We start from the raw sequence: 18,583 nt of genomic DNA, 5'->3' as shown, positions 1-18,583 counted from the left end.
ACTGTTCAAATGTACATTTAAATGTAGTGTGAGTCGCTTTGGAGGAATAAAAGTGTAAATAACAAATCTGAGATTGAAACAGTACACATAATAACGATAAAAATCTGCTGTATCTTAATGTTTTGGAAAATGGCACAGTTTCCTGAAGTGATATTAAGGGTAATACTTATAATATTGATGTGTTGTATGATGTTCATTATGTATAAGATCATCCATGAGACTGTGTTTGTCTGATGAGTGAATGTGTGAATCAATGATGTTCTTCTGCTGTTTGTTTGAATGTGAATCCAGACAGATTTCTCTACTCACAGTCTTTATGATCTGTAGAAAAACATTTTCACTGCACTTTCCTTGTTGTGTTTTTGTTTGGCTTATAATGAACTGTTCATTTCTTCTTCAGATGTGTCTGGTTTTGAAGAAGTGTCAGTGATGGAGGGAGATTCAGTCACTCTAAACACTGGTGTTCAAATGAGCCAACAAGAGATAATTAGATGGTATTTTAATGACATTCGCATCGCTCTAATCACTGGAGATCCCAGTACGATCTGTACAGATGTTCAGTGTAATGAAGATACTGAGAGATTCAGAGACAGACTGAAGCTGGATCATCAGACTGGATCTCTGACCCTCATGAACACCAGAAACACAGACTCTGGAGAATATACACTGAAGATCATCAGCATCTACAGCGACAGTGAAAAGATCTTCAGTGTTTCTGTTCATGGTGAGTCATTATGTTTGAAAGCAGGTTATGTTTAAATCACATCATTGAGTTTATTATAGCAGTGACATTCAGAGCCGTTTCTCTCTTTATCTCCATCACTGAACAGAACAGAATTACTTTAAACTGTTTTCTTTTTCCATTGATGATCCTTTAGTTTTTAACAGTTAGTTTTGTTCTGTTCACACCATATTTATTCATCTGTTTAAATGAAATTTATAGCTTTACCTTCAAATTCAGAGCATTATGATTTAAAAACTAACTTGTTTTTCTATTGCCGGCAGTTTAAACAGATTTATTCTGGTGAAGATGTCAGTTTCTCTGATCACCTTTTCTTATCATGTGATTCAGTTCACTCAATATGTCCCTGAGTATGAACTCGTCGTTGTCTGATCCATCATGAGAAGTGGAAACTGTGTGTCTTCACTGCACTTTTCACTCCTTCAGCTGCAGCAGCAACTTTCGTCCACTACTGAGCTTAAATGTGTTTATTACATTTATCTGTTACAGTTTCTCTTCTGGTTAAAATTATGGCTGAACATTAAAAGGGGTCCCTGTAAATGCTCAGGTCAAGTTACTTGGTATAAAACAATCTAAAACCAGAGGTGGGTAATCCGGGGGTCAAAGAGTAAAAGTCCTGCCATATTTTTATTCCACCCACTGAAGCATTAATGAGATAAATAAGTGATTAATTGAGTGATGATTGAGCATTATTGAAGACACCTGATGATAACAAGCAGAATCACCAAAGGAGAAAATCACAATTTTTAAGACACCATCATCGAGGTCAGGGTTTGTTTTAGTTGAGCTCTTGATCCTTGACTTTTTAATATTAGATTTTGTTTGGGCAGTTTTAACTGCATTAAAACCAACCAGACAAGCAAAGTTAAAAGATGATCAGGTGTTAGTTATGTTTTCACATAATCATTATTTGATCTGAATCACTGAACTCATTTAGAGCCCAATCTCTGAGTTAGATTTAATTCAATTCAATTCAATTCAAATTTATTTGTATAGCGCTTTTCACGATACATATCATTTCAAAGCAGCTTTACAGAAAATAGATGTCAAAATTACAATTTAATGAATGTAGTTAGCAAATAATATACTTTAGGTAATTAATTACAATCACTGTTAGCAGTTTAACTGAAGGTAGAAGCAAAGAGCTCCTGGAAAATGAATTACATTAACAATAAATTAGGATATAGAGATTGTGCAATGTGAATGTTGATCCAGATGATTGCGTCTTCTGAAGTCCTCGCAGGAGCTGGCGCCGTCTCTTCACAGGTGATGGTCGTCTGAGGTCTTCTTAAGAGGCTGGATCCAAACTGAAGCTGAAGTACTCTCTAGTCACCTCAGGGCGGGTGTCCCGAGGTAAAACAGAAAAGCAAAAGGAGAATAATTAGCGTAGCTGCTGTTCAGAACTTTAAGCAAAGATAGTCATGTGCAAGTTGATCTGGTATGAGATGCATTATGTGAATGCTTGGCTAAAGAGATGCGTCTTTAATCTAGATTTAAACTGGGTGAGCGAGTCTGAGCCCCGAACATTATCAGGAAGGCTATTCCAGAGTTTCGGAGCCAAATGTGAAAACGCTCTCCCTCCTTTAGTGGACTTAGCTATCCTAGGTACAACCAGAAGTCCAGAGTTTTGTGATCTTAAAGAGCGTGAAGGATTGTAGGGCGATAGAAGATTCGGTTAAGTACACAGGAGCTAAACCATTTAGAGCCTTATAGGTCATTAGCAATACTTTATAATCGATACGGAACTTAATAGGTAACCAGTGTAGAGATGATAAGATTGGTGTTATATGATCATATTTTCTTGACCTGGTAAGAACTCTAGCAGCTGCATTTTGTACTAATTGTAGCTTGTTTATTGAGGAAGCAGGACAACCAGCTAATAATGCATTACAGTAATCTAGTCGAGATGTCATGAAAGCATGAACTAACTTTTCTGCATCAGAAATAGATAACAACATATTCCGTATTTTAGCAATGTTTCTGAGGTGAAAGAAGGCTGTTTTTGTAACATATGAAATATGATTTTCAAAGGACAAGTTGCTGTCTAATATAACACCCAGGTCTTTAACTGTCGAGGATGGAGTAACAGTACATCCTTCTAAATGCAGATTGTAGTCTGAGAGATTCTGTGTACAGGTTTTTGGTCCAATAAGTAATACTTCAGTCTTATCTGAATTTAATAGAAGAAAATTACTAGTCATCCAATGTTTTACTTCTTTAACACACTCTGTCAGATTGGATAATTTAGAGATTTCATCTGGTCGTGATGAAATATATAACTGAGTATCATCGGCATAGCAGTGGAAACTAATTCCATGTTTTCTTATAATATTGCCGAGTGGCAGCATGTAAATTGAAAATAGCAGAGGGCCTAACACTGATCCTTGCGGCACTCCATAGTTTACTATCGTTATCTTAGATTTTTCCCCGTTTATATAAACAAAATTGTGACGGTCTGATAGGTACGACTTAAACCACCGTAATGCCTGTCCCTGAATACCAGTGTAATATTGTAGTCGATCTAAGAGTATTATATGATCTATAGTGTCAAACGCAGCACTGAGATCAAGTAACACTAGCATTGAGACACAGCCTTGGTCAGAAGCTAGAAGTCGTTTGTAATTTTAACGAGCGCAGTTTCTGTGCTATGATGAGATCTGAATCCTAACTGAAATTTTTCATAGATAGAGTTTTTTTGCAAGAAGGAGCACAATTGGACCGACACCACTTTTTCTAGTATTTTAGACATAAATGGAAGATTTGAAATGGGTCTGTAATTTGCTAATACGTTTGGATCTAATTGTGGTTTCTTAATGAGAGGCTTAATAACTGCTAGCTTGAACAGTCGTGGGACGTGACCTAGAGATAAAGACGAGTTGATAATATTGAGAAGAGGTTCTTCTGCTACAGGTAACAGTTCTTTCAGTAGTTTAGTGGGTATTGGATCTAATAAACATGTTGTTGGTTTAGACGCAGTAATAAGTTTATTTAGCTCTTCCTGTCCTATAGTTGTAAAGCACTGCAACTGTTCTTGAGGGGCGATAATTGAGGCTGAATCATAAAACTCTGTCAAAGGTTGTACATTTACAATTTTATTTTGTGATACTTTCGATTTTTTCATTAAAGAAATTCATAAAGTCATCACTACTATGCTGTAATGAAATGTTTTGTTCTGGTGATATCTGTTTATTTGTTAATCTAGCTACTGTACTAAATAAGAACCGTGGATTGTTTTGGTTATTCTCTATAAGTTTGCGAAGATGCTCAGCCCTGGCTGCTTTTAGAGTCTTTCTATAGCGGGACGAACTGTCTTTCCATGCGATTCTGAAGACCTCTAAACGAGTTTGTCTCCATTTGCGTTCTAGATTACGAGTTTCTCTTTTCATAGCGCGAGTAATACTGTTGTACCATGAAACAGTATTTTTCTCTCTAACCTTTTTTAATCTCATCGGTGCAACAGTATCTAATGTACTAGTAAAAATGGTGCACATACTGCTAGTCATTTCCTCAAGATCATTTGCGTGTTTGGGTACGATGAGCAGCTGAGACAGATCAGGCAGATTATTTGTGAATTTATCTATAGTTGTCGGGGAGAATTGTTCTGACTAGTCGATATCGTGGCGCAATTTGACAAATATCATCAGTATGCAGTACGCATGTTACAAGGTAGTGATCAGAGACGTCATCACTTTGCGGTAGAATTTCTATATCAGTAGGATTTATTCCATGTGATATAATTAAATCTAGAGTATGATTAAGACGGTGAGTCGGTCCAGTGACGTTTTGTTCGACCCCAAATGAGTTTAGTAAATCCGTAAACGCAGCCCCTAACGTATCATTTGTATTGTCTACATGAATGTTAAAATCTCCAACAATCAGCGCTTTATCAACGTTGACCAGTAGGTCTGAGAGAAAGTCTGCAAACTCTTTTAGGAAATCAGCATAAGGCCCTGGAGGTCTATAAATGGTAGCCAAAGCAAGAGATAGTAGCGACTTTTTACTTAGGGTGAATTCAGGTTGAGTGGGACATCAGGTTGAGTGGGACACTTAAGCTTTTGGGTACTGTAAAGGGTTAATTTTGTAAGTCAATCACAACAATTGTTACTGTGTTGTAGCTGAATGTCTATTGGATATGAAATAAAGGTTGTGATTGGTGTGACATCACAGATGTGGTCCGGTTGTTATTTTTCAAATTGCTTGACTCCTGGGACCTCACGGTAAGCCACCCGGCAAGTGTAAATCTATTTCAGAATAATAAGGTTGATAATTCTGTCACTTATGATGTAACAATTAAACTTTTACTTTTACATACATTTATACTGTCTGTGTATTAGAGATTAATAACAATGAGCATCTAACTGTATAAAATATTTGTGAAAATTAGATTCACAGCACTGTCCCACTCAACCTGACAGTGTTAGGTTGAGTGGGACAGTGCATTTCAGGTTGAGTGGGACAGTTTTAGGGCTAATGCTAGCAAACACAGTGCAGCCATTTCATGAACAAGAAGATAACATTTTAAAGTTATAAGTTATAAGTAATAATAATGTGTCTGAATATAAAATTTTTATAACATTTTTATTTTTCAATATACACAAGATGGCACCCATACAGAGAGGAGAAGGACAGAGAGAGAGAGAGAGAAAAAAGGAGTGACAGGGCAATACAGAAAAGGAAAAGACAGCAAAGTAGGAAATGAAGAAAACTAAACCAGTGGAGTGAAGAGAGAATGGCAGGGGCTATTGAAGAATATGAGCAGGAGGTGACTGAAGGACACAAACCAAAATTAAGGTTTCTAGCCAGGGCATGGAACATCCCAAAATCAACACTGCAAAGGCGAGTGAAAGGGCTGGTGAGTGGCTACCGCCATGCCTCAGGTAAGAGCCCCCTGCTCTCAGCTCAGGCTGAGAGTGAATTGGCTAGCCTTGTTAAAATGTTAGCTGAAAGGGGGTTCCCCCTGGAACGCAGTGATATACGGCGTATTGCGTTCCAGTACGGCAAAATTAATGGCATCCCTGTTTTTTCTGCCGGTTTCAATGCATGTATTCTGGTTTTATTTACATTTTACACAACGTCCCAACTTCATTGGAATTGGGGTTGTATTTCTCATGTTCATTTTAACCATAAAATAGTGTCCCACTTTCCCTAACAAAGTGTCCCACTCAACCTGATTGCTTCCAGTTTGCTGAAGAGGGTGTCAGATGGTGTTTAAAGATGAACAGTTTGTTAATAAATACATACATTTGGAAAATTTCACCATAGTGGCCTTCATTACAATCTATTTAAACAAAACACATACAATATTAATACATTCTAACTGATTTAGGTTGTTTAAAATGCAATTTACCAAAAAGTGTCCCACTTTACCTGACTTCACCCTATATCTGAGAGTGTAACATTTAGCATAAGAATTTCAAATGAATTAAACCTGTAGTTTGTTCTCTGAGTAACATTAAGTATCTCTCTATAGATTGTTGCTACACCACCGCCACGGCCAATCAGGCGGCATTTATTTTTATAACGGTAGCCAGGAGGACAAGACTCATTAAGACCAAAATAATCATTTGCTTTAAGCCATGTTTCAGTAAGGCAAATTACATCAAGACTATTATCCGTGATAATTTCATTTATGATAACTGCCTTAGGTGTCAGCGATCTAATGTTTAGTAGCCCTAGTTTTAGAGATTGTTTTTGTTCAGTAATTTTACAAAAATCTGGTTTGATCACGATTAGGTTTTTTCTAGATCCTTTATTTTTATTGTTAAACCTCACTATTCGGGGAATAGACACAGTTTCTATAGACTGTACTACACTCACATTTCTATCAATGAAGTGGGCAGAACACAGGCTGTGATTTGAGGTTTGACTTACTAGTCATATGGTGCGAAGCGTCTTGGAGATGTTCTCTGACAGAAGATCAGCTCCGATGCTGCTGGGGTGCAGGCCATCAGCACGGAAAAGCCTAGGACGCTCCCAGAAAAGATTCCAATTATTTACAAAGAGCAGCTTCTGTTCATTACACCAAGACATCAACCATTCATTTAAAGCAAATAATCTACTGAACCTTTCATGTCCTCGTCGGTACGTCGGAAGCGGTCCGGACACGATGATCTTCGTCGCGGGCGATGTGGCTCGTACATTATTAATTACAGCAGCACTGTGATTCTACAGCACAAGATCAGCTTTATCAATACATCATTTTTCTAGAGTTCTGATTTAAAAAAAACCCAGCTCATTTAAACACACAGACATCAAGAATCATCCTGTGAATCTCAACAGTGGTGGCCATCATAAAGCATGTTGCAGTGCATTCTGGGAGCCACCAATCAAAATTCATCCATGGCTCCCATCATGCATTGCTGCATGAATAAATTATGAGCTGAATTGTCTTAGTAATTTCATTTATTCTCACTATTAAAATGTTGCTGTTTTTATGTGACTTTTTAGTAGCTTGTTTTCTAATGTTCAGAGTTGATCTGTTGATCAGAATATGTTGCTTGTCACCATCGTTGAGATTCACAGGCTGATTCTTGATGTCTGTGTGTGCCTAAAAGATTTTTTTTTTTTTGTGATAAGGACAACTTTTTAAAAAAAAAAAAATTCTGTATTGTATAAGCTGATCTTCTGCAGAATCACAGTTCTGCTGTAATCAATAATGTAAATCTAACTCAGAGATTGGGCTCTAAATGAGTTCAATGATTCAGATCAAATAATGAGTATGTGAAAACATAACCAACATCACCTGATTATCTTTTAACTTTGCTTGTCTGGTTGGTGTTAATGCAGTTAAAACTGCCCAAACAAAATCTAACACTAAAAAGGCAAGGGTCAAGAGCTCAACTAAAACAAACCCTGACCTCGATGATGGTAACTTAAAAATAGTGATTTTCTCCTTTGGTGATTCTGCTTGTTATCATCAGGTGTCTTCAATAATGCTCAATCATCACTCAATTAATCACTTATTTATCTCATTAATGCTTCAGTGGGTGGAATAAAAATATGGCAGGACTTTTCCTTTCTGACCCCTGGAATGTCCACCTCTGCTAAAAAGTCACAGAAAAACAGCAAAATTTTAATAGTGAGAATAAAAAAATTAAAAAAAAAAAAAAACAATTCAGCAACATGCTTTATTATTCTCACCACTATTGAGATTCACAGGATGATTATTGGTGTCTGTGTCTCTAAATGAAAGGGATTTTTTTTTCTATCAGAGCACCTTTTGTGAAATCCTTCAGATTGTATTAATAAAGTTGATCTTGTGCTGTAGAATCACAGTGCTGCTGTAATCAATAATGTAAATCTAACTCAGAGATTGGGCTCTAAATGAGTTCAGTGATTCAGATCAAATAATGATTATGTGAAAACATAACCAACACCACCTGATCATCTTTTAACTTTGCTTTTCTGATTGGTTTTAATGCAGTTAAAGCTGCTCAAACAAATTCTAATATTAAAAAGTCAAGGGTCAAGAGCCCAACTAAAACAAACCCTGACCTTGATGATGGTAACTTAAAAATTGTGATTTTCTCCTTTGGTGATTCTGCTTGTTATCATCAGGTGTCTTCAATAATGCTCAATCATCACTCAATTAATCACTTATTTATCTCATTAATGCTTCAGTGGGTGGAATAAAAATATGGCAGGACTTTTACTCTTTGACCCCTGGATTACCCACCTCTGCATCTATGACACAAATTGTGTGATTTCTGACACATTAGTGTGTTAAATATTTTAACACTGCCTGTGTTAAGAAGAATAACACACTGGTTGAGTTAAAAAAAGTAACACAACGTGTATAGTTGACGGCCATGCAGGGCTATTGAATTATTTTTCTTATTATCATGCTACTTTTATTATTAAATTAATATTGCAATTAATTTGCCCCGCGGTATCATAGCGCATCACCGCATAACCGACGTGCTGCGAGGACAATACAATATAGGTTAGTTAGCTTACTCCTCATTTAAAGAACAACTTGTTTAACACGAAATACTTCTCGACTCACGAAACATACTATTTTTTTTTTCTCACTATGGGCCACAAGAGAAATATTAAGAAAATAAATTAGATTCATCTCTCATGAGTCTCTAAGAGAATATGCGCCGTTATTGCAGCATCAGATGCCAAAAGCTTAGTCCGTTTTTAATTTCAGTTTCTGTAGTGAATAAGCCTAATTGACTGGAGTTTGAGACTTCTTCACCTGCATAACTCTCACGCAAAGTTTGCACATTGTTTGTGTGATATCAACTGGCTCTCCTTCATGGTTTAAAATGGAAATATTTTCAATATTGTGACGTGGCATTTTTCTTGATCATCAGTTGCTCGCAAAATGATGGACACTGATTCACATATCGTCCACGTAATTTCCCGTGATAATAAAATGAAGTGAATTATTAAATTAATGAGTAAATAAACAACAAGCAAACTTAAACTTGTTTGCTTAAAATTTCTGCGAATAATTTGCCCATGCAGGTACAAAAAACGTTTTGTAGGCCTACTTGCAAAAAAAATAAAAATTCTTGCCCCCCCTACCGTGAGTCAAATGTCGCCAATATATATATATATATAGATATATATATATATAGATAGATAGATATATATACGCGCACACACATAGGGAATAGTAGTAGTGAAAATGTAGTGTGAGTCGCTTTGGAGGAATAAAAGTGTAAATAAAAAATTGAGATTGAAACAGTACGCATAATAACGATAAAAATCTGCTGTATCTTAATGTTTTGGAAAATGGCACAGTTTCCTGAAGTGATATTAAGGGTAATACTCATAATATTGATGATTGTATGATGTTCATGATGTATAAGATCATCCATGAGACTGTGTTTGTCTGATGAGTGAATGTGTGAATCAATGATATTCTTCTGCTGTTTGTTTGAATGTGAATCCAGACAGATTTCTCTACTCACAGTCTTTATGATCTGTAGAAAAACATTTTCACTGCACTTTCCTGTTGTGTTTTTGTTTGGCTTATAATGAACTGTTCATTTCTTCTTCAGATGTGTCTGGTTTTGAAGAAGTGTCAGTGAAGGAGGGAGATTCAGTCACTCTAAACACTGGTGTTCAAATGAGCCAACAAGAGATAATTAGATGGTATTTTAATGACATTCGCATCGCTCAAATAAGCAATGGATTTTTCAGTCATATCTGTACAGATGTTCAATGTGATGATGATAATGAGAGATTCAGAGACTGACTGAATCTGGATCATCAGACTGGATCTCTGACCATCACAAACATCACAAACACAGACTCTGGAGAATATGAACTAGCGATCATCAGCAGCAGCTTCTGGAGTCATAAAAAGATCTTCAGAGTTTCTCTTCATGGTGAGTCAATATGTTTGAAAGCAGGTTATGTTTAAATCACATCATTGAGTTTATTATAGCAGTGACATTCAGAGCTGTTTCTCTCTTTATCTCCATCATTGAACAGAACAGAATTACTTTAAACTGTTTTGTTTCTCCATTGATGATCCTTTAGTTTTTAACAGTTAGTTTTGTTCTGTTCATACCATATTTATTCATCTGTTTAAATGTCTTGTTCATTTAAATCATTAATGTGTTTAATGACATTTTTCAGGTGTGTTTTTTCTTTACCTGCATATTAATTCACATACAGTATAAAGATCATTTCTTCAAAACACATTTATTGTTCAAGTGGAATTTATAGCTTCAAATTCAGAGCATTATGATTTAAAAACTAACTTGTTTTTCTATTGCTGGTAGTTTAAACAGTTTTATTCTGGTGAAGATGTCAGTTTCTCATCATATCGTCTCTGATCACCTTTTCTCATCATCTGATTCAGTTCACTCAATGTTTTTAGTTCACCAGGAATCCAAAGCGCAGAGGATTTGAAGTTAAAAAGTATGAAAAATATGTTCATAAGTTCAAAATCTAGCATGAAAAATATATTCAATAGTCAGTGTTTCTGTGCTGATATTTCCAGTTGATCTCACAGTGCTGTGATGCTGTTTTAGCTGCTGTTCTTCAAAAACCCACCAGATTGAGCCATTCATCAGTTAAATCAATGTACAACTGATTACCAAAGTGTAAAGGAAAAGATTTTTCTCAGTCATTTTCTAAAAGATAATGACTGTCTGTCTGTATTATTTCAGATTCAGGTCTGTCTCCAGCTGTAACAGGAATATTTGTTGCTGTTGCTGTTGTTGTTTTGCTGAACGTTGCTGCAGCTGCTGGTTTAGTTTACTGTTGCAAGCATCAAGCAAGAAGAAGAGGTGAGTGTAACATACAGATGGTATAATAAGATGGAAATATGAATATTCTTTAAAACTTTTTTTTTTCTTCTTTTTTTGCTCTAACCAAAGTACTCTGTGTTTAATTGAGTTTGTTGTTATTCCTCAAAAAGGTATCAGGGCGGAGCGCAATGATCAGGTGAGATACTGTGAACACTGAGTCTGACTCCAAAACAGATTCAGATCTGTGAGCTGATTAAATGTTTGTGTGTGATTATGTTTTGTTTCATAATATCTGACAGCGCTGCTCTTGTACTATATTACTTTATAAAAGAACAGTGGCATGAATTCATTTTATATTATTATAATGTTTGTATTATTATCATAATTATATTTTTTTTACCATAGGCTGATGATTTGACACTGGTCTATGATCAGGATATAACACTTTTTTCTCACAACTGAAGAAAAACACAGATCTACGGAGCCCTGGACATGACATGCAAGAAAAAAATAGTAGGCTAAATCATGTGCACAATTTAGTAAATCGAGAGAAAGAAGTAGTAAATTGTGCGCACGATTTAATTTTTTTTCTTGCATGTCATGTGCGGGGCTCCATAAAGATGATTCCCAAATAATCTAAATGACAAAAAATATGAAAACAGAAAGTACAACTTTATTAGAAAAGCAAGTAAGAGTAGCACTGCTCTTTAATACTTGCCAATACGATATTTCAAGCATTTTGATGTGCAGGTTGTTTAGGAAAGATTAATTATTTTAATAAATGTGAAGAGAAGTAATTTTTTGCAATGTCTTGTGTAACAAACATCAATCCTCTTTATTTCTTTTACCTACTGTGAATCTGTGTTTTTATCCACAGGCTAATGGTGTTGCAGATTCATCCTCTCGTCAGAATGACACTCTATTAATGAAGACTATCAGCGACTCGTCACCTAATCAGAATGAGCCTGCCAATGACACGCCGACGTAACATTTATTATTTTAATGCTTTCATTAAAAGAGAACTTGAAGATGGGAAACTAGAAGAAGCTTTCATCGCTCACAGAGAAATAGTGTCACAATACCAAGATTTCAGTAGTTGGGACCAATACTATAGTGAAATTTCAACTTGACCAATTTCAACTCATTCAAATTTAATCTAGTTTGTTTTTAAGTAATTTAAATAATACATGAAAACATGTAGCCTAAATATATACTGCTGCAAAGAATTAAAGGATTAGTTCAAATTGGTTAAAATTTCCCCAAAGCTTTACTCACCTTCAAGCTATCCTACCCACACAGCAAAAGGACTCCGTGGCGGATCCACTGCGGAGGTATCGCGCAGAAGTGGAAAGTCCAGGGCTCAGAAAGTAAAAGTCCTGATATATTTTTTTTCCACCCACTGAAGCAGTGTTAAAGTTAATGAGATAATGAAGTGATTAATTGAGTGATGATTGAGCATTATTGAAGACACCTGATGATAACAAGCAGAATCACCAAAGGAGAAAATCACAATTTTTAAGACACCATCACAGAGGTCAGGGTTTGCTATAGTTGGGCTCTTGACCCTTCACTTTTTAATATTAAAATTTATTTGGGCAGTTTTAACTGCATTAAAACCAACCAGACAAGCAAAGTTAAAAGATGATCAGGTGGTGTTGGTTATGTTTTCACGTAATCATTATTTGATCTGAATCACTGAACTCATTTAGAGTCCAATCTCTGAGTTAGATTTACATTATTGTGATTCTACAGCACAAGACACACTTGCGCGCAGTGACGGATCTGTAACGAAGGCGGATCGCGGACCCTGCCTTGGCTCCGCTCCGCATCCGCGATTAAAACCTTACCTCCGCGGCGGGTCCGTTTGGGACACGCAAATTGATACAACCGTTACAGTAAAGGCGCGTGCGCGTCCGCGGATCCGACATGGGTCCGCTCAGGATCCGCTGATTGACAGTAGAATTTATGGTGCCGCCCGGATGCGGACCTGATCCTCTGGGCGGCGTCAAAACGGATGTGACAGTCACGCGGATTTGGCGACTTGAATGCGGATCCGCCTAGGAGTCCCCTGCTGTGTGGGTAGGTGTGTATGACGTTCATCTTTTTGATGAACACAATCAGAGTTATATTAATAAATATCTTTTATAATGGCAGTGAACGGGTCCAACATGTTTGAAGCTCAAAAAAGTGCATCCATCCATCATTAACATGTACTCCACACGGCTCCGGGGGTTTAATAAAGGCCTTCTGAAGCGAAGTATTTGTGTAAAATAAAATCCATATTTAACAAGTAATAAAGTAAAATATCTAGCTTCTGCCAGACTGCCTTACATTAAATATGGATATTTTTCTTACACAAATGCATCACTTTGCTTCAGAAGGCCTTTATTAACCCTCTGGAGTCGTGTGGGGTATGTGCTGGGAGACTCGGTCATTTGCATAAAATGTTCCCAAAGCATCTCCAAATAAGGGTTTTCTGCAAACGGTTCCTCACAGTCTTCCCTCACTCTCGTCAGACATGCTGCTGTTTTCAGACGCGCTCTCGTCTGATCCTCGAGCAATGCCAAAAACTGCTAAAGTGATTCAGACAGGAACAGTGAGAGATTTCTCTGTTTCTTTTCAGTATTGCTGTTTCTAATGTTATCTTCACAATATTTGTATTGACGTCTTGACAACACTACAGGAACATCCCTGATAAAACACCAGCGTGATGTTATTCCTAACATTCATGTTACACTAAACTTGTGTTTTCAGCAGAAATCCTTTTATGTTAGAGTTGATGAATGTTTGTTTGGTGTCGTAGCTTTGTGGTTAAAGAGTGAAGGTTCAAATCAAGGAAATATCACCATTGTGTCCTTGATCAAACTCTGAATCTCAGGAGCTGAACCTGTAAAAACTGAACCTGCACTGAAACACTAACATCAAAATGCCAAATATGTTTTCATAATATATTATTATATATTATCTTCCATATGTTATTGACTGTTGCATATTAACCTCTTCTCTAGTATTAAGCATCTGAAGAGCGTTTAATCACATTTCACAGATATGTGTTGGTAAAACAACAAGCATTTTGTACTATAATGAACAGATATTTTTTTCTTTGTTAAATGTGCAAAGTTAGTTGCTTTTCTTTGTATTTTGTTTTAACAAATGTCTTGTAAACATTGTTATTTTATGGAGCATTTGAGCAGCTGATCCGTTTTTTTTTACTGTAAAATTTGTGCATTTCATGACAGGATGAAGACTTTTGGGGGCGTTAAATTCACATCATCTGTTCATTATTAATGTTTTTCTCCATTTCATGTCTCTTTTCTTGAGTGTGTTCAGCTGTGCTGTGATTGTTTACTGTGGTAATGTAATTATTTGTGTCTTTTTTTATTGTAGAATATTATCACTGTGTGATGAAAATAATCACCTTTGCTTGAATACACAGTCAATCCCCGGTTTCTGCAGACAGGAGTTTATTGACCCCAGTTTTGAACATCATCTGTCTGAACAAATCTCTTTGTGCAAATCTCTCTTCAGGTGTTTGATTTCTCTGTTCAAAGAGTTTATCATCTGCAGGTCTCTCTGAAGGATTTAGAAGTGTGTCATGGTACCTGTTTTTGTAAATGTTTCCCAGTGTCATCACTAAAGTATTATAACTAACACTAAAGTCCTCACAAAAACCTGAAGCGCCACCCCAGTAGAACACATAAAATTGCACTTTGAATGTAGACTTTTTATATTATATTTTAACTTCGCATCAGTCAAGGAAAACGTGCCTTGAAGTTTAGAACATATAAACTATATTATATTCAGGAAAATGGAAATGAAATTGAAAGAACGTTGTATATTCATGTGATAAGTGCTATTAAAAAGATCTGATTCCCTAATAATGGCTTGAGTATTTTATTATTATCTTTTGTATTTTCACCAAACAAATTTTGCTGGTATGCAGTAATTTAGGCAGTATGTTACTAAAAACAGAAGTAATGTTTTGGCTGTATATTTTAGAAAATGCTGCAGTGGATCAAAAATTACTTTTTAACAATAAAAACAAATAAATTAAAATATAAAAAATAAGACAAGAAGTAATGATATTACTTGTAATGTAATAAAATCTAACAACTTCAGCTGATCTGCTTTATCAAAGCAAAAGTGTTCATAATGAAGCTGTCTCAGTTATTACCAATAAATATATGTATTGATACTCTTGCTGTTTGTCCTCAGTTATTGCATGCTTTTTAAGAATAGTGTGAAATAGTATACAATATGCAACAAATAATGTTTCAGAGTAGTATGCTATAGTGTTGTCACATGACCCACATTACCTACAAATAAACATGTTAACCATTCTTTTTTAAAATGTGCAAACCTGAGTAAAAATGTCCTACCTTTCGACTGTCTTCACCAACAGTCCTGATCTAACCCATAAAAATCCTGTTTGTTGGTGTAAAGTCAAGTTGATAAATTAATCATGTTTTTCACTTAAAATCAGTTAGTTCGATTTTATTTTGCTTGACCAAAATAAAAAAAGAATGTATCAAAATGTGGTAATGTAAATTAACTGGTTCAAACAAAAAATAAAAAGATTAAATTTCAAATTGATTAGGTTAGATCATTTTAAGGGTTCAGGTAACCTATAAAGCTCCTTACAGGAACATATGCCACTTTTACTGTGTTGAATGCTTCAGTTAAACCTGTTCTGCCATTAATAAATGAACTCAGAAACAAACGAGTAACGCAATATTAACATACTTGCTACTATTAACTAACAAACTATGTTCTTAATTAGCTAAACAATAACTACTATTTTTTATAACCTTCCAGAGGACTAACTTATATATGTTCATAATGTGAATAATGCATAATATATAATTAATTCTAAAGTGAAAATCATGGAAACTCACTAGTAATGAATCAAGAAATCTTTCAGAAGGAACTAATTATTTGGATCAGTATTCTAAAGTGAGAAACATGATAACTCTCTAGTAATGACTGAACTCATTGTAAACTTTTGAGCTTTTTGAAAGGTTTTGGATAGCAATTACTGTACAGTGGGTGGGAAACGGAGTAACCAAGCTGAGTAAAAAAGACGGGGAGGACCCAAAGTCTGCCGCTGTTTTAATATGAGCTTTACAGGGGACTGAGATGAACACAAATTAAGGAGCTAATCACATTTTTTTTAAAGGGAACCCCTGGTATTAAGACTTTTATGGCTTAATATAATGTAAATGATGTCTCTTACTGAAAAATGTAGTAGAAAACCAATGAAAGATTTACATTATTTAAAACCATTCTTTTCTCATCTTATTGCTAGTAAAGCAGTGCTGACTTACATCGCTTCTTTTGTTGCCCATCAACTGAAAATTGGCTTTGTATACAGTACAGTCCAAAAGTTTGGAACCACTAAGATTTTTAATGTTTTTAAAAGAAGTTTCGTCTGCTCACCAAGGCTACATTTATTTAATTAAAAATACAGTAAAAAACAGTAATATTGTGAAATATTATTACAATTTAAAATAACTGTGTACTATTGAAATATATTTGACAAAGTAATTTATTCCTGTGATCAAAGCTGAATTTTCAGCATCATTACTCCAGTCTTCAGTGTCACATGATCCTTCAGAAATCATTGTAATTTGCTGCTCAATAAACATTTATGATTATTGTCAATGTTGAAAACAGTTTTTTTTTTCAGGATTCCTTGATGAATAGAAAGTTCAAAAGAACAGCATTTATCTGAAATACAAAGCTTCTGTAGCATTATACACTACCGTTCAAAAGTTTGGGGTCAGTAAGAATTTTTATTTCTGAAGGATCATGTGACACTGAAGACTGGAGTAATGATGCTGAAAATTCAGCTTTGCCATCACAGGAATAAATTACTTTGTCAAATATATTCAAATAGAAAACAGTTATTTTAAATTGTGATAATATTTCACAATATTACTGTTTTTTACTGTATTTTTAATTAAATAAATGTAGCCTTGGTGAGCAGACGAAACTTCTTTTAAAAACATTAAAAATCTTAGTGGTTCCAAACTTTTGGACTGTACTGTATATTATATTTCCAGTTGTGTCGCAGTGAAAAATACAACAGGGCAGCATCAGTAGCTCACCGAGTGCAACCATTTGACGTCATCAACGTAGAACGCACTTCGCACCTACAAACAAAATGGCGCCCCTCATTGTCCAAAATATGTCATGGATTTTTTAAATAATGTAAATCTTTCATTGGTTTTCTACATATTTCAGTAAGAGACATCAATTACTTTATATTAAGCCATATAAGTCTTAACACCCGGGGTTCCCTTTAAGGGGGGCTGAGTAGAAAAAGGGTTTGACGCCCCTGGTACCAGCAACATATGAGAAGTGTCGGTATGCAAGAAAAAGTGAGGGTACACTTGCTTTTAGTTAGCAGCTCGCAAAATGGATGAAAACAAATCATCACTTATAGACACAATTTTCAGTAAATTATTACTGCATAATTACAACTTGCAGCAAATCATGCATTGCATTTGCATCACAATGCATTTATAATTTTTTTTTAAATTATTCCCTTTTTTCTTTTTAAATGATTGTGTCATTGACATTAACAGATCAACATGATATGTTCTTCACAAAAAAAAAAAAAAGATAAGAATAGTGGAAACTTCTCAGAAATAATGTTGCAAGAGCAACTTCTGTTGAAACTGTTTTTATCTGCAGGGTCACAGCAGGCACAAGATGTAGACTCCAACGTCGCTTCAGCTGTTGGATTTTGCTTGAAAATGAAAATCAGTTGACATTTAAAGCCAATCAGGTGTGTTTATTGCAGACTGTCCTCCAAAAAAAAAAAAAAACGACCCTATAAGCACCATATAGAGTATCTCAGGGATGACGCATTTTTGTAGGCAAAACCCGGAAGTGAGTTAGCATTTTAGGGCTTCCGGTTCCAACGCCGTAAAGTCTATGGGTTTTTTGAATGGGTTTTTACTAAATCGTCTGAAATAAGGTCTGTGGTTAACAAAGCCTCTAAATACTTTCACGTTTTGATCTATGACATAAAACACACCAGTTATAACCCACTTGTGATTTTTTAAAACCTTTATTGTGTCTTAAAAACGGCGGTTGCTAACAAAGTGCTTAAATGGACTACTTCCTTTGGCAGGGACTTTAGACGTCATCATGACAAACGGGACATTTGGACAGCATTTCTCATGAAAAAGTGTATAAGTATTCATACACAACACAGATCATAATCAGCAAGCATGTTTGTAAATAAAGTTGTTTCTAAATAAAGTTTGAGGACGCTTGGTGGTGACGACGTTGATCCGCGACCATGGTGTGCTGTAGTCCGTTTATAGCCTACTGTTAGCTTTTTATATCTGACGACTTTATTTAGGCTTCAAAATCTATAAATATGTTCACTTGTAAAGCTTATCTTGATAGACAAAACGTGTAAGTGTCATAACCCTTTGTTAAACACAGAGCTTATTTTCTGCGATTTTCCAAAAGTCTATGGGAAAAATGCATAGGCTTTCAACCGAGGGAACCCGTGCCGCTAACTTCCGGGTTGGCCTACAAAAACGCGTCATCCCTGAGGTACTCTATTATGACCTATATTTACGTTTTGAAGTCATGCGCCCTCTAGTGGGCGTAA

At 35.6% G+C, this 18,583-nt stretch overlaps 1 protein-coding gene and 1 long non-coding RNA gene across 2 annotated transcripts in view; both read left to right on the top strand.

The window, feature by feature from the left end:
* The window catches only part of LOC125263394, a 105,152-nt gene that overhangs the window by 792 nt on the left and 85,777 nt on the right, over positions 1-18,583 (top strand). The gene's annotated exons all lie outside the window — the stretch shown is intronic.
* LOC125263424 lies at positions 595-12,404 on the top strand. Its single transcript, XR_007183811.1, has 5 exons — positions 595-724; positions 9,754-10,083; positions 10,873-10,992; positions 11,124-11,149; positions 11,831-12,404. It is a non-coding gene; the product is annotated as an uncharacterized LOC125263424 (long non-coding RNA).

The sequence above is a fragment of the Megalobrama amblycephala genome, linkage group LG2, assembly GCF_018812025.1.
Source record: "Megalobrama amblycephala isolate DHTTF-2021 linkage group LG2, ASM1881202v1, whole genome shotgun sequence".
Taxonomy (NCBI): Eukaryota; Metazoa; Chordata; class Actinopteri; order Cypriniformes; family Xenocyprididae; genus Megalobrama; species Megalobrama amblycephala.
This window is presented reverse-complemented; position numbering and strand designations above follow the sequence as displayed.